The sequence below is a fragment of the Erinaceus europaeus genome, chromosome 6, assembly GCF_950295315.1.
Source record: "Erinaceus europaeus chromosome 6, mEriEur2.1, whole genome shotgun sequence".
Taxonomy (NCBI): Eukaryota; Metazoa; Chordata; class Mammalia; order Eulipotyphla; family Erinaceidae; genus Erinaceus; species Erinaceus europaeus.
In genome coordinates, this window is record NC_080167.1 from 43,179,427 (window position 1) to 43,193,881 (window position 14,455).

A 14,455-nucleotide genomic window follows, 5' to 3' on the forward strand; every position below is an offset into this window, starting at 1 on the left:
TCCTCCCTCTCTACCTTCCCCACCCCTCTCAATTTCTCTCTGTCCTAACGAATAAAATAGAAAAAGATGAAGGAGGAAGGAGAGGAGGAGAGAAAGGAGGAGGGAGAGGGAGAGGGAGAGGAGGAAAGAGAGGAGGAGGGAGAGGGAGGGGGGGAGAAAGTAAAAGGAAAAAATGGCTGCTGGGAGTGGTGGCTTCATAGCGCCAGCACTGAGCTCCAGTAATAATCCTATAGGCAAAAATAAATAAATGAAAAATAAATAACAATGGTAGGGACTGCACCACTCTCCAAAGGGAGGCTAGGCCATCCTACTCTGTCACTCAAGGAAGATTAGCTCTGAAATGAGCACACCCTAGAATGTCCCAGCTGTGACTATGGACCATGAGCTGTCTGACAGGGACTCTGAGGTTATATATACTCCTGTGCTAAATATGAATAGATATGGGACCCGAGTTAGAGCATTGTGATAAACAGTTAATTGCATTTATATACCTTCTTCAAGTTTGCGTGCAATTCTCTGCCCTAATCCTGCTTCCTAGTCCTACTCTCAACTCTGCCATGTTAGCTATCAAGCTCAAGCAAAGATTATTAAGACATAAACTATGACCCACATAGTCAACGACTGCCACCTCTCCAGATTCAAAGGAGGTCTCGAAACTTTACATCAGGCTCAACCTGACGCTGTTGACTGGCTACGGAAGAAGGGCAAACACTAGAAGAAGAAGAACTCCTAGGAACATTCCCAAAATAGACTTCCTACCTTCCTTCTACCCTAATGTCCCTACTTTCATCTGCTCTGTTCCTAGGTTATGGTTTTTGTTTATTAAACATTTTATCCTGCTTTCCATCTTACTGCATTTCAGCCACCAAATTCCAGATGCTACTATGATTCTATCCTGACTGCCCTGGGAATATGAGCTCACTAATGCTTCCTGGAACATCATCTCTCCAGAGTCCAACCCAGCTAGGAAAAAATAGACAGGCTGGGGTATGGATTGGCCTGCCAATGCCCATGTCCAGTGGAGAAGCAATTACAGAAGCTAGAACTCCCACTTGCACCCCCAAAAGAATTTGGGTTTATACTTCCAGAAGGATAAGAAAGTTTCCAGTGGGGGGTCGGCAGTAGCGCAGAGGGTTAAGTGCACATGGTGCCAAACACAAGGACAGGCATAGCGATCCCAATTCGAGCCCCCGGCTCCCCACCCGCAGGGAAGTCGCTTCATAGGCAGTGAAGCAGATGTCTATCTTTCCCTTCCCTTCTCTGTCTTCCCCTCCTCCCTCTGTTTCTCTCTGCCTTATCCAACAACGACGACATCAATAACTACAATAATAAAGACAACAAGGGCAACAAAGGGGGGGCAACAAAAGGGGGGGAAATAACCTCCAGGAGCAGTGGATTTGTAGTGAAGGCACCAAACCCCAGCAATAACCCTGGAGACAAAAAAAAAAAAAAAGTTCCCAATGGAGGGGATGGGACATAGAACTCTGGTAGTGGAACTGTATAGAATGTATACCCCTATTATAATTATACCCCTTATATCTTATAAATCAATACTAAATCACTAATAAAAAATAAAACATTAAAAAAAAGAAGAAATAAGTATGGAAAGGATTATCAAGTTCTATAGGAGCCAGACAAAAAAATAATGTATTTCCTGCAGGAGCAAAGGAGAACAATCTAGACACAGTGGGAATGTTTTCCATATATGGAAGAAAAAAAAAAAAAAAAAAAAAAGATGGCCATAAATTAAGATTCACTCATATAACAAGTCTGTGAAATTGAAACTGTTTTTAGTAAGTCACACGTGTGTATCTTATACCATCAGAGCCTGTAATGTGGAAAATCTTAAATTATACACTATTATGAGAACACAATATTTCTTTTTTTTTTTTTTGAGAACACAATGTTTCTAACTTCTCTTAAGTTCTGTATCCCAATTGGGGAGAAAATCATGCATATTCTACTGTGAATTCCCCGAGGGCAACCAATGTGTTTTTCTCATGTTTTCATTCTCATTCCCTTGTACAATGTCAGTGACGTCACTGGCAATAGATAAATGTCTGGCAAATGAATAAAGTAAAAAATAAATGCTAAATGAAGCCAGTTTATGTGGCACTCGTAACCAGCATGAAAGAAGTCTAGGAGAGGGGCACAGCTATTATTATAGGGTATGCAAGGAAGATGAAGGTATTTTCTTTTAACTTTTTTTAAGTTTTTTTTTATAAATTTATTTCTTTATTGGGGAATTAATGTTTTACATTCAACAGTAAATACAATAGTTTGTTCATGCATAACATTCCCCAGTTTACCATTTAACAATACAACCCCCACTAGGTCCTCTGAATCCTTCTTGGACCTGTATTCTCCCCACCCACCCACCCCCACCCCAGAGTCTTTTACTTTGGTGTAATACTCCAATTCCATTTCAGGTTCTACTTGTGTTTTCGTTTCTGATCTTGTTTTTCAACTTCTGCCTGAGAGTGAGATCATCCCATATTCATCCTTCCGTTTCTGACATATTTCACATAACTTGAATTTTTCAAGGGTCCATCCAAGATCGGCTGAAAACGGTGAAGTCACCATTTTTTATAGCTGAGTAGTATTCCATTGTGTATATAGGCCACAACTTGCTCAGCCACTCATCTGTTGTTGGACACCTACCTGGGTTGCTTCCAGGTTTTGGCTATTACAAATTGTGCTGCCAAGAACATATGTGTACACGGATCTTTTTGGATGGATGTGTTGGGTTCCTTAGGATATAGCCCCAGGAGAGGAATTGCAGGATCATAGGCTAGGTCCATTTCTAGCCTTCTGAGAGTTCTCCAGACTGTTCTCCACAGAGGTTGGACCAATTGACATTCCCACCAGCAGTGTAGGAGGGTTCCTTTGACCCCACACCCTCTCCAGCATTTGCTGCTGTTACCTTTTCTGATGTATGACATTCTCACAGGAATGAAGTGATATCTCGTTGTCTTTATTTGCATTTCTCTGACAATCAGAGACTTGGAGCATTTTTTCATGGGTTTCACAGCGTTTTGGATATCTTCTGTGGTGAATATTCTGTCCAAGTCCTCCCCCCATTTTTGGATGGGGTTATTTGTTGTCTTGTTGTTGAGTCTGGCAAGCTCTTTATATATGTTGCTTATTAAACTCTTATCTGCTGTATGGCATGTAAAGATCTTCTCCCATTCTGTGAGGGGTCTCTTGGTTTGGATAGTGGTTTCTTTTGCTGTAAAGAAGCTTTTTAATTTGATGTAGTTCCATAGGTTTATACTTGCCTTAGTCTTCTTTGTAATTGGATTTGTTTCATTGAAAATGTCTTTAAAATTTATGCGGAAAAGAGTTCTGCCAATATTTTCCTCTAAGTATTTGATAGTTTGTGGTCTAACATCCAAGTCCTTGATCCACTTGGAATTTACTTTTGTATTTGGTGAAACACAGTGATTCAGTTTCACTCTTCAGCATGTTTCAACCTACTGTTTCCAACACCATTTGTTGAAGAGACTCTGCTTTCCCCATGTAATAGTCTGGGTCCCTTTGTCAAAGATTAGATGTCCATAGGTGTGGGGCCTCATTTGTGGGCTCTCAATTCTATTCCACTGGTCAGTGTGTCTATTCATGTTCCAGTACCAAGAAGTTTTGATGACAATGGCCCTATAATACAATTTGAGATCTGGGAGTGTGATGCCTCCGGTTCTTTTCTTTTTTCTCAAGATTGTTTTGGCAATTCTAGGTCTTTTCTGGTTCCAGATAAACATTTGTAGCATTTTTTCTATTCTCCTAAAAAATGTGCTTGGGATCTTGATGGGGATAGCATTAAATCTGTAGAAGAATCTGGGTAATATATTCATTTTGATGATGTTAATTCTACCAACCCATGAACATGGAGTATCTTTCCACTTCTTTGTGTCTTTTTCAATTTCTTTGAGTAGTGACTCATAACTTTCAGTATACAAGTCTTTCACTTCTTTGGTTAGATTTACTCCTAGATATTTTATTGTTTTTGTTGCTATAGTAAAAGGAATTGATTTCTGGATCTCAATTTCTTCTAACTTAGTGTTTGCATAGAGGAATGCCACTGACTTTTGAATGTTAATTTTATAGCCTGACACATTACTATATTGCCTGATGATTTCCAAAAGCTTCTTGCTGGATTCCTTAGGTTTTTCCATGTATATTATCATGTCATCTGCAAATAAGGAGAGTTTGATTTCTTCTCTTCCAATCTGCATCCCTTTAATTCCTTGCTCCTGCCTGATTGCTATGGCAAGAACTTCCAACACTATGTTGAATAGTAATGGTGATAGTGGGCAGCCCTGTCTAGTACCTGATCTGAGGGGAAATGCTTCCAGTTTTTCACCATTGAGTATGATGTTGGCTGTAGGTTTGCTATATATAGACTCCACTATTTTGAGGAATTTCCCATCTACTCCCATTTTTTGTAGTGTTTTGATCATAAAGTGATGTTGTATTTTGTCAAAGGCTTTCTCTGCATCTATTGATATGACCATGTGGTTTTAGGTCTTGCTTTTGTTAATGTAGGGGATCACATTGATTGATTTATGTATATTAAACCAACCTTGCATGCCTGGGATTAAACCCCACTTGGTCATGATGAACAATCTTTTTGATATACTGCTGTATCCGGTTGGCTAGAATTTTGTTCAATATTTTCGCATCTATGTTCATCAGAGATATTGGTCTGTAGTTTTCTTTTTTGGTTGTGTCCCTGTCTGCTTTTGGTATCAGGGTGATGTTGGCTTCATAGAAGCTGCCAGGGAGTATTCCAGTGTCTTCAATCTTCTGGAAGACTTTTAAAAGTAGAGGTATTAGTTCTTCTTTGAAGGTTTTGTAGAATTCATTTGTAAAACCATCTGGTCCAGGACTTTTATTTTTGGGGAGATTTTTGATAACTGTTTCAATTTCATTAGCTATGATGGGCCTGTTCATGTTATCCACTTCCTCTTTACTTAGTGTTGGAAGTTGTTAGGTATCTAGGAAATCGTCCATTTGTTCCAGGTTCTCTAGCTTGGTGGCATATAGTTGTTCATAGAAGCCTCGCATGATATGTTGAATTTCTGCAGTGTCTGTTGTGATATCTCCTCTTTCATTTACTATCCAATTTATTTGGGTCTTCTCCCTTTTTTGTTTTGTGAGTCTGGCTAAAGGTTTGTCAATTTTGTTTACTCTTTCGAAGAACCAACATTTACTTTTGTTGATCTTTTGTATGGTTTTCCTATTCTTAATGTTATTTATTTCTGCCCTAATTTTAGTGATTTCTGACCTTCTCATTGCTTTAGGGTTCCTTTGTTGTTCTTCTTCTAGGTCTTTAAGATGTGCAATCAGGCTGTTTATTTGTGCCTTTTCTTGTTTCCTCATGTGTGCTTGTATAGCTATGAACTTCCCTCTTAGGACTGCTTTAGCTGTGTCCCAAATATTTTGATAGCTTGTGTCTTCATTTTCACTAAAGTCTCGAAACATTTTGATTTCTTCTTTGATTTCCTCTTTGACCCAGAAGTTGTCAAGAAGTGTTCTGTTGAGCTTCCACATTTTGGCACTGTTACTAATCTTTTGTTGATTGTTAAGTGTTAGTTTAGTTCCACTGTGGTCTGAGAAGATGCTTGGGATGATTTCAGTGCTCTTGAATTGGCTGATGCTGTCTTTGTGGCCTAACATATGGTCTATCCTTGAGAATGACTCATGTGGATTTGAGTAAAATGTGTATTCCAGTTTCTTGGGATGAATGACTCTGAAAATGTCCAATAGTTCTAGTTTATCTATCTCTTCATTTAGCTCCCTTATGTCTGTATTGATTTTCTGCCTGGATGATCTGTCAAGTTGAGAGAGTGGGGTGTTGAAGTCCCCTACTACGATTGTGTTGCTGTTAATATACTGCTGTAGCTCTTTCAGTAGAAGTTTGATGTATTTAGATGGCTTCTGATTGGGTGCATAGATGTTAATAATTGTTAAGTCCTCTTGATTGACTGATCCTCTGAGCATTAAGTAGTGTCCATTCCTATCTTTTTTAATCTTATCTATTTTAAAGTCTACCATGTCAGATATGAGAATAGCTGTTCCTGCCCTTTTTTGTGGGCCATTGGCTTGTATGATAGTTTTCCATCCTTTCACTTTAAGTCTGTGTTTGTCTTGTTGAGTTAAGTGGGTTTCCTATAGACAGCATATTGTTGGGTTGTGTTTTCTGATCCATCTTCCTACTCTGTGTCTTTTAATAGGTGAATTCAGGCCATTGACATTTATTGATATCAAAGATTGAAGATATTTTAACGCCATTCTTGTAGAGTTTTAGAGTGTTTTGATATATGTCCTATTTGTGGTGGTCTGATTGTTTATAGGAGACCTTTCAGAACTTCTTTCAGGGCAGGCTTGGTGATAGTTGATTCCTTCAACTCTTACTTGTCTGAGAAGGTTTTGATGCCTCCATCTAGTCTGAATGACAGTCTAACAGGATATAGTATTCTTATGAGAATACTATATCCTGAGAAAGGTTGAAAGCCTTTCTCATTGAGCACTCAATAGATATCCTGCCATTATCTTCTGGCCTATAATGTTTGTATGGAGAAGTCTGCTGCTAATCTTATGGGTTTTCCTTTGTAGGTGAAGTCATCCCATAGGACTCTGTTGTTGTTTTCAGCATTTCTTAATCTCTTTTTGAGATCTCTTACTTCTTTTTTAGTTGTCTCTAATTCATCCTCAATCTTGCTAATTCTGTCTTCAGCCTCATTGATTCTATTCTCTCTGCCCTCTATTGTTTTCTGGAGTTCATCTATTTTGTTGCCATGTTCTAATACTGTTTTAGCTTGTTCAGCTAGTTGTGTTCTTAGCTCAGCAATTTCAGCTTTCAGCTCTCTAATAACCATGAGATAATTAGTATTTTTCTTCCATAGTCTCATTTGTTGTTCCTGTATTTCTGATTACAATTTTTTCAAATTCTTTTTTTTAAAAATATTTATTTTATTTATTTATTCCCTTTTGTTGCCCTTGTTGTTTTATTGTTGTAGTTATTATTATTGTTGTCGTTGTTGGATAGGACAGAGAGAAATGGAAAGAGGAGGGGAAGACAGAGAGGAGGAGAGAAAGATAGACACCTGCAGACCTGCTTCACCGCCTGTGAAGCGACTCCCCTGCAGGTGGTGAGCCGGGGTTCGAACCGGGATCCTTATGCCGGTCCTTGTGCTTTGCGCCACCTGTGCTTAACCCGCTGCGCTACAGCCCGACTCCCTTTTTCAAATTCTTTACTCACTCCTGTTATTATTTCCTTAGCTAATGTTTGGATGTTGAAACCGTTATTTTGTGCTTCACCCTCTGGAAGATATTTAGCTGGACTCTTGTCCTGGTTCGATTCTCCAATATTTCTTCTTGTTGTTTTAACCATTTTATATATTATGTTATGAGTTCCCTTTATAAGTACTTTTCAAATTACTGGTCACTGGATTGACTTGTGTCTAAGTAAGTTAATTAAAGGGTTCACAGTGGTGGAAGTTAACAGTTGTTTCAATAGTATTTAAATCCCTGAGTTGGAGCTCAGTAGTTTAAAAGCCTCTTTTTTTTTTTTCTTCCCTGTAGGCTATGGGAGCCTGAGGGCTTTTAAATAGGCTTCTTAGCTTAATCACTGACTCCTGACCAAGAGATAAAGCAGGCGTGGCAGAGATAATCCAGTGGTTATGCAAAGAGACTTTCACAGCCCCTCAGCTATGCCACCGAGGTATAGGTCTTTTCCTGAGTTTCCTGGTTAGATCTCTGTCCCCTGGTGTCCCTTCCTGTCGCTGCTCCAGATTCTGAGGGCAGTAGCAATGGAGACTCAGAGTTGTACTTGGTGAGTCTCTGGGGAGTCCTCTCCTCCCTTCAGCTATCCCCTTGTTGGTGGAGCAGACTGGAGGTGGTGTCTCAACTGATAAACTGCTGGACTGTTATATGTCACTTAATCTCTCCTTACTCTCCTCTCTCCTCTCTGTCACCAGCCACACATGTTTGTACTCACCGGTGATTTAGTGGGTTCCTGTGGTCATTCAAGTCCTGTATTGTTTCAGTCCCAGGTGGTCTCCTTTGGTATTCCTAGTTGATCCGGGAGAGGAGAGGAGAGGAGAAGAGAGGAGAGGAGAGGAGAGGAGAGGGGAGGGGAGGGGAGGGGAGGGGAGGGGAGGGGAGGGGAGAGGAGAGGAGAGGAGAGGAAGCAATCTGCTGCTGCTCCTAAGTTTTTTTCTTTTTTATATTTATTTATTTATTCCTTTTGTTGCCCTTTATTGCTATAGTTAATATTGTTTTTGTTATTGATGTCTTTGTTGTTGGATAGGACAGAGAGAAATGGAGAGAGGAGGGCAAGACAGAGAGGGGGAGAGAAAGACAGACACCTGCAGACCTGCTTCACTGCTTGTGAAGCGACTCACCGGCAGGTGGGGAGCCAGGGGCTTCAACCGGGATCCTTATGCCGATCCTTGGATAGAAGGTATGTTTTATTGCTGTCATCCAGCATTCAGTCCCTATATTCCTCTGAGAGTCTTTTTTTTTTTTTCAAATCTTTATTTTTTGGATACTGACAGCCAGAAATTGAGAGGAAGGGGGAGAGGGGGAGACAGAGAGACACCTTCATCCCTGCTTCACCATTTGTGAAGCTTTCCCCCTGCAGGTGGGAACCGGGGGCTTGAACCTGGGTCCTTGCACACTGCAGCGTGCACTCAAGCAGGTGCACCACCACCTGGCCCCCTGAGAGTCATTTCTTTCCAGTTTCAGCTTCCTTGGAGCTAAGTCCCAGATGGGAATGTTGCCACCAGTTTGTACTGCTTACCCTTACTTGGTCTTGAATCCTTATAATAGGTACAAAAGATGTGGCATATATTTTGAAACAACTAACTGAGATAAGATTAATGTGTAACTTGACAGAATTGTATCCACTGTCTAATCTAGTAATCTGCTTCTCTTGAGATTATTTGAATTTTATATAAGAAGGTGTCTTTAATCTCTCACGGTAATTGCACAATCCATAAAGGTTCAAAGCTCAAATTTTGAGGAGCACTGACTTCATTAGTGAAACAAGGATTACAGACTCTGTTTCACATTTGATTCTACAATCTTACAAGGAAATACAAAATTGCCTCAGGAAAAAAATGTCACATTCAAACAATTTAATCACAGAAAACCTCATTTTAGCACAAGCTTCAGTGTAAGAGCTTCCTTGTTATCTTCAACATAACAAAAATTGTTCTTTTAATATAAAATATTACAGGTCACGATAATTTCACAGCTTTGTTATATTAAATTTTTTAATGGTCAAGTCAGACTCCTTTCATTTTAAAATATGCAGATATGGCTACTTTCCTATAAATATGTTCAGAAATTAATATTAAAAAAGAAGATAAAGAAAATAAAGCCATTTTTAAAAGATAAATTTGAATTTAACATAAAAGCTTTCATAGTCATATTTAGAAGGAAAATTCTGATATTTGACTATTAAATACCACAGAATTTAAATTTAAAGGCATAATCAGAAAAACATAAAATATATATTAGTCTCCTTTATATTAACAGTATAAAAGTAAGCCGATCTGCAATTTCCCCACTATTATAAAAGAGTACGATATAACAGTACAACTCTCCTCTTAGCTATGTTATTGATATCTAATGACAATATTTTATCATGGCAAAATCCAAACATTAAAATTCTTCCTTTCACATTTATGAAGACCTGCTAGGTGAGCCAGGCATTCTTATCACTGATTCAGGAAACCCTCTCAAATTTGCTCCTGCCTTCATAATAGATTAGAATGATTAATAGAAATTTCTGAGTTAAAAAAGTTCAACAGAAGGTGCACTCAAAGCTTTATGTTAATTGTGACATTGCTGTCCTTCAAAACAAATTTTACGAAGTGTGCTTAACCCGGTGCGCCACCACCCGGTCCCTCGTCAAAATATTTTTTAACTTCAGAGAGATGGTTCAGCAGCAGAGCACCCGCCTCACATGCAGGAGGCTCTGGGTTTTATCTTTGGTCTCATGTGGGGTCAGTAAGAATAACTCCATACATAGTGGAGCAGTGCTTAGCTGTGTGTATATGTCTGTCACCCTAAAAATCTAAAAAAGTTGGGCAGGGGAAGTGGCTTAGTGATAACATGCACAGTGAGACCTTGGGTTAAAGCTTCAGTAATTCATACATCAAAAAGGACAGCAGCAACAAATGCTGGAGAGGGTGTGGGGTCAAAGGAACTCTTCTGCACTGCTGGTGTGATTGTAAATTGTTCCAGCCTCTCTGGAGAGTAGTCTGGAGAACTCTCACACGGCTAGACATGGACCTTCCATATGACCCAGTAATTCCTCACCTGGGATTATACCCCAAGGATTCCATAACACCCAACCAAAAAGATGTGTGTACACCTATGTTCATAGCAGCACAATTCATAATAGCTAAAACCTGGAAGCAACCCAGGTGACCAACAACAGATGAGTGGCTGAGAAAGCTGTGGTAAATATACACAATGGAATAATACTATGCAGCTATTAAGAAAAATGAACCCACCTTCTCTGACTCATCTTGGACAGAGCTAGAAGGAATTATGTTAAGTGAACTAAGACAGAAAGATAAAGATGAGTATGGGATGATCCCACTCATCAACAGAAGTTGAGAAAGATCAAAAAGGGAAACTAAAAGCAGGATCTGACTAAATTGAAAGTAGGGCACCAAAGTAAAAACCCTGTGGTGAGGGGGAGGGTGGACATGTGGTTTCCCTGGGCTGGCGGAGGTCTGGGGGTGGTTGGGTGGGATGGTACACAGTTTTTTGGTGGTGGGAATGGTGTTTATGAACACTCCTATTAAAGTGTAGTCATATAAATCACTAGTTAATTAATATGAGAGGAGGAAAAATTGATTTTATGTCTTGAACTTTTTAAAACACAGAGTCTTTTTGATACATGGGTTGAGTCTTTGATATGTTGACTCTCAAAAGCCTAGACCAGGTAGGTCAGAGGCAACCGGTGGCACAGCTATATACAAGATACTGGGTACTATACAGCAAACTCTAACAAAGGGATTTTTCAAAGTTAACCCAACTGCCAAATAATGTGATGATAACAATAATTATCCATTGTCTTCTTGAACCCTAAGACAGCAGGAACCTCACATCTCCACTGTAGAGCCTATATTTTCCCCAGTCCTGGAACCTGAGGGTGGGGACCACTTTCCCGCATGCCTCTCCCAATCCATATCAAATAATATTGCATCTGCCGATCGCAACCTAATCAACGCAACGATTGCCACCTCAACATGCTTCAGCTCAGACTGTGTCCAGAAACTTCAGTTGTGGAGTGACAACCCTTCAGTTTCATTGCTCGGGTAAGACCTTTCCTTCATGGTATTCTCTAGTTCCATCCTAGGTGGTTCACTTCCTAACAAGGTCCCAAGACCTAGATATAGACCAGGTTCCCTGAGGTGGAGGATATATTCACACGTATCCATAAACTGGTGCAGGGTATATACCTGAAAGCAGAAGTACACTAGAGTTTGCAGTGAGTACCCCCCAACACTTCATCTCCACTATTCCAACCTTTGGGTCCACGATAGTTCAGCAATTTGTTTGGCTTTGTATGTTAAGTCTCTTTTCAGCCACCAGGTTCCAGATGCCATCAGGATGCCGGCCAACCTTCCCTGGACTGAAGACCCCACCAATGTGTCCTGGAGCTCCACTTCCCCAGACACCCACCCTACTAGGGAAAGAGAGAGGTAGACTGGGAGTATAGACCGACCAGTCAACGTCCATGTTCAGCGGGGAAGCGATTACAGAAGCCAGACCTTCTACCTTCTGCAACCCACAATGACCCTGGGTCCATACTCCCAGAGAGATAGAGAATGGGAAAGCTATTGGGGAGGGGATGGGATATGGAGATCGGGTGTTGGGAATTGTGTGGAGTTGAACCCCTCCTATCCTAAGGTTTTGTTAATGTCTCCTTTCTTAAAACAAAAACAATAAAAAAAAAAAAAAACTGAGATAGGGCTCAGAGGTGGCACAGTAAATAAAGCATTGGACTCTTAGGCATGAGGTATGACATCATCTGTTTCGCTGGTTCTCTATCTCTCTGTCTCTATCTCCTTCACCTCTCCCCTCTTCCTCTCTCATAAATGAATAAATAGATTTTAAAAAAAAACTGAGACAGTTATTTTTACTTTCTTTTCCATACTGGGGTTTGGTATCTACACATCACCACTGCTCCAGGCGGCCATATTTTCAGTAGAGAGTGAGAGACAAATGGATTGAGAGAGAGAGAGAGAGAAACTTGCAGCACTGCTCCACCACTCATGAAGCCATCTCCCTGTGAGTGAGCATGGGAGACTTGAACCTGAATTCTTACACACAGTAATTTGTACACTCTACCAGGTGAGACGTAGACACTTTTTCTGTTTTATTGCTCATGAACTATATTCCTTGTATACAAATAGAAATACTTCTGGCCATTCAGGCAGATCTCTATTCAAAGAGAAAAATTCACAGTTTGGCTTGCATCACCTGGAACATTAACACCATGGTAGATCTACTAACGGCATAACAACTCTAGTTTGTGCCTTACTACAATACTTAATAGGTCCTAAAATACACAGAAATATAAATATATACTTCCAGCTTATGAAATTATACATAATTCCAACATTTATCTGTAAACTACTATTTTTAAACTTTTTAAAAATTTATTCCCTTTTTTGCCCTTGTTTTTATTGTTGCAGTTATTATTGTTGTTATTATTGATATTTTCGTTGTTGGATAGGACAGAGAGAAATGGAGAGAGATGGGGAAGACAGAGAGGAAGAGAGAAAGATAGACACCTGCAGACCTGCTTCACTGTTTGTGAAGTGACTCCCCTGCAGGTGGGGAGCTGGGGACTCAAACCGGGATCCTTGCTCAGGTCCTTGTGTTTAACCCGCTGCACTACTGCCCAACTCCTGACTTTTTTTTTTCTAAAGATGGAAAACAATTATCTTTCTTCAGGAGCAACACATGCTGAGAAGCAATTTATCATTTTGGTAAACACAGTAGAAACATAGATGCCAGAGATGTGGCTCAGCTATGGTGCACGTGTCTTAAATGTCCGAGGTCCCATCACCACATAAAATCATAGAGAAGTGCTCTGTCCCCCACCCATATAATAAAAATCAACAAACTTCTAATCTGAAGTTAAGAAAGAGAAAGAAAGAAAGAAAGAAAGAAAGAGAGAAAGAAAGGAAGGAAGGGGAAAGGAGAGGAGAGGAGAAAAGAAAGGAGAGAAGAGAGCAGAGGAGGGAAGGGAGGGGAGAAGAGAGGAAGGGGGAAAAGGGGAGGGGAGGGAGGAAGGGAAAAAGGAAAAAGAAAAAGAAAGGAAGGGAAATCTTTATGGTTGAGGAGATGGCTCATTGAAAAAGTGAAGGCCTTACAAGCCTGAGTCCCTGGGTTTGAGTGTCCAATTGCCTGTCAGGCTGAGCTTCACTGACAGGAGACAGACGACTCGGGACTCATGGCTGGGTTGTACGCAGTATCTCTTTATTCATGCAGGATGCAGCGCAATCTATACCAAGCTAGACTAAACTAACAACTAACTAAAACGAACAATGTTGTCTTTATATATACTTCCCAAGTAGGGTGTGAACAGGATGTGACGCAGAGAGGGTGGAGAGAAAAGTGACCAGTGAAAATCAGGGTGTGACAAGGAGAGGATCAGGGTGTGACAAGGAGAGGGGGTGGAGCAGGTGAGAATTCTATCACTAAACCACCAATGCCCTGGAGGGAAGGTGGTGCTTTATGTAAATGTAAAAGTGATTTATGTAAATAGACGGCAGTGGTTATGTAAATAGAATATAGTGGTTATGTAAATAGAATGCAGTGTTAAGCAGGGGAGATTTAAACCAAATGAAACAGAAGGGGTTTTTAAAGCATACCAACAGCCTGAGTCCCTGGGTTTGAGTGTCCAATTGCCAAATGCAGTGTTGATTTATTCCCTATCAATATCTTTGAAATTTTTTTGTTTTGCCTCCAGGTCCACCGCTCCTGGCAGCCATTATTCCCCCCCCCTTTTTTTAGGGGTGGGGGGAAGGGGAACAGGACAGAAATTGAGAGGGGAAGGGGAGGTAGAGAGGGAGAGAGACAGACACCTGCAGCTCAGCTTCAAAGGCTTTTGAAGCTACCCTCTCTGCATGTGGGGAGCTGGGGTGGGGGTTTCAAACCCAGATCCTTGCACTTCATACTATGTGCACTTAACCCCGTGCACCACCGCCAGGCCCCTAAAAAGAAGTAGTTATCTCTTTCCTGGTATGCTCTTCTTTCCTGGATCCCAAACAACTTGAGACTATAGCTCCTGAGAGTCTAAGGATACCCTTTCTCTTCATAACTTCTTAAAATTACTTTCCTGCCTATTTTGAAAAAGACAAAACAAGATGCTAAAGAAACAGCCACATTTCCCAACTGAAAACACTGTTAGCTCATTTGA

The 14,455-nt window shown here is 40.4% G+C and overlaps 1 protein-coding gene across 1 annotated transcript in view; it reads right to left on the minus strand.

Moving 5' to 3' along the window:
• SMYD3 (SET and MYND domain containing 3) overlaps nt 1-14,455 on the minus strand; it is a 630,991-nt gene that overhangs the window by 601,164 nt on the left and 15,372 nt on the right. The gene's annotated exons all lie outside the window — the stretch shown is intronic.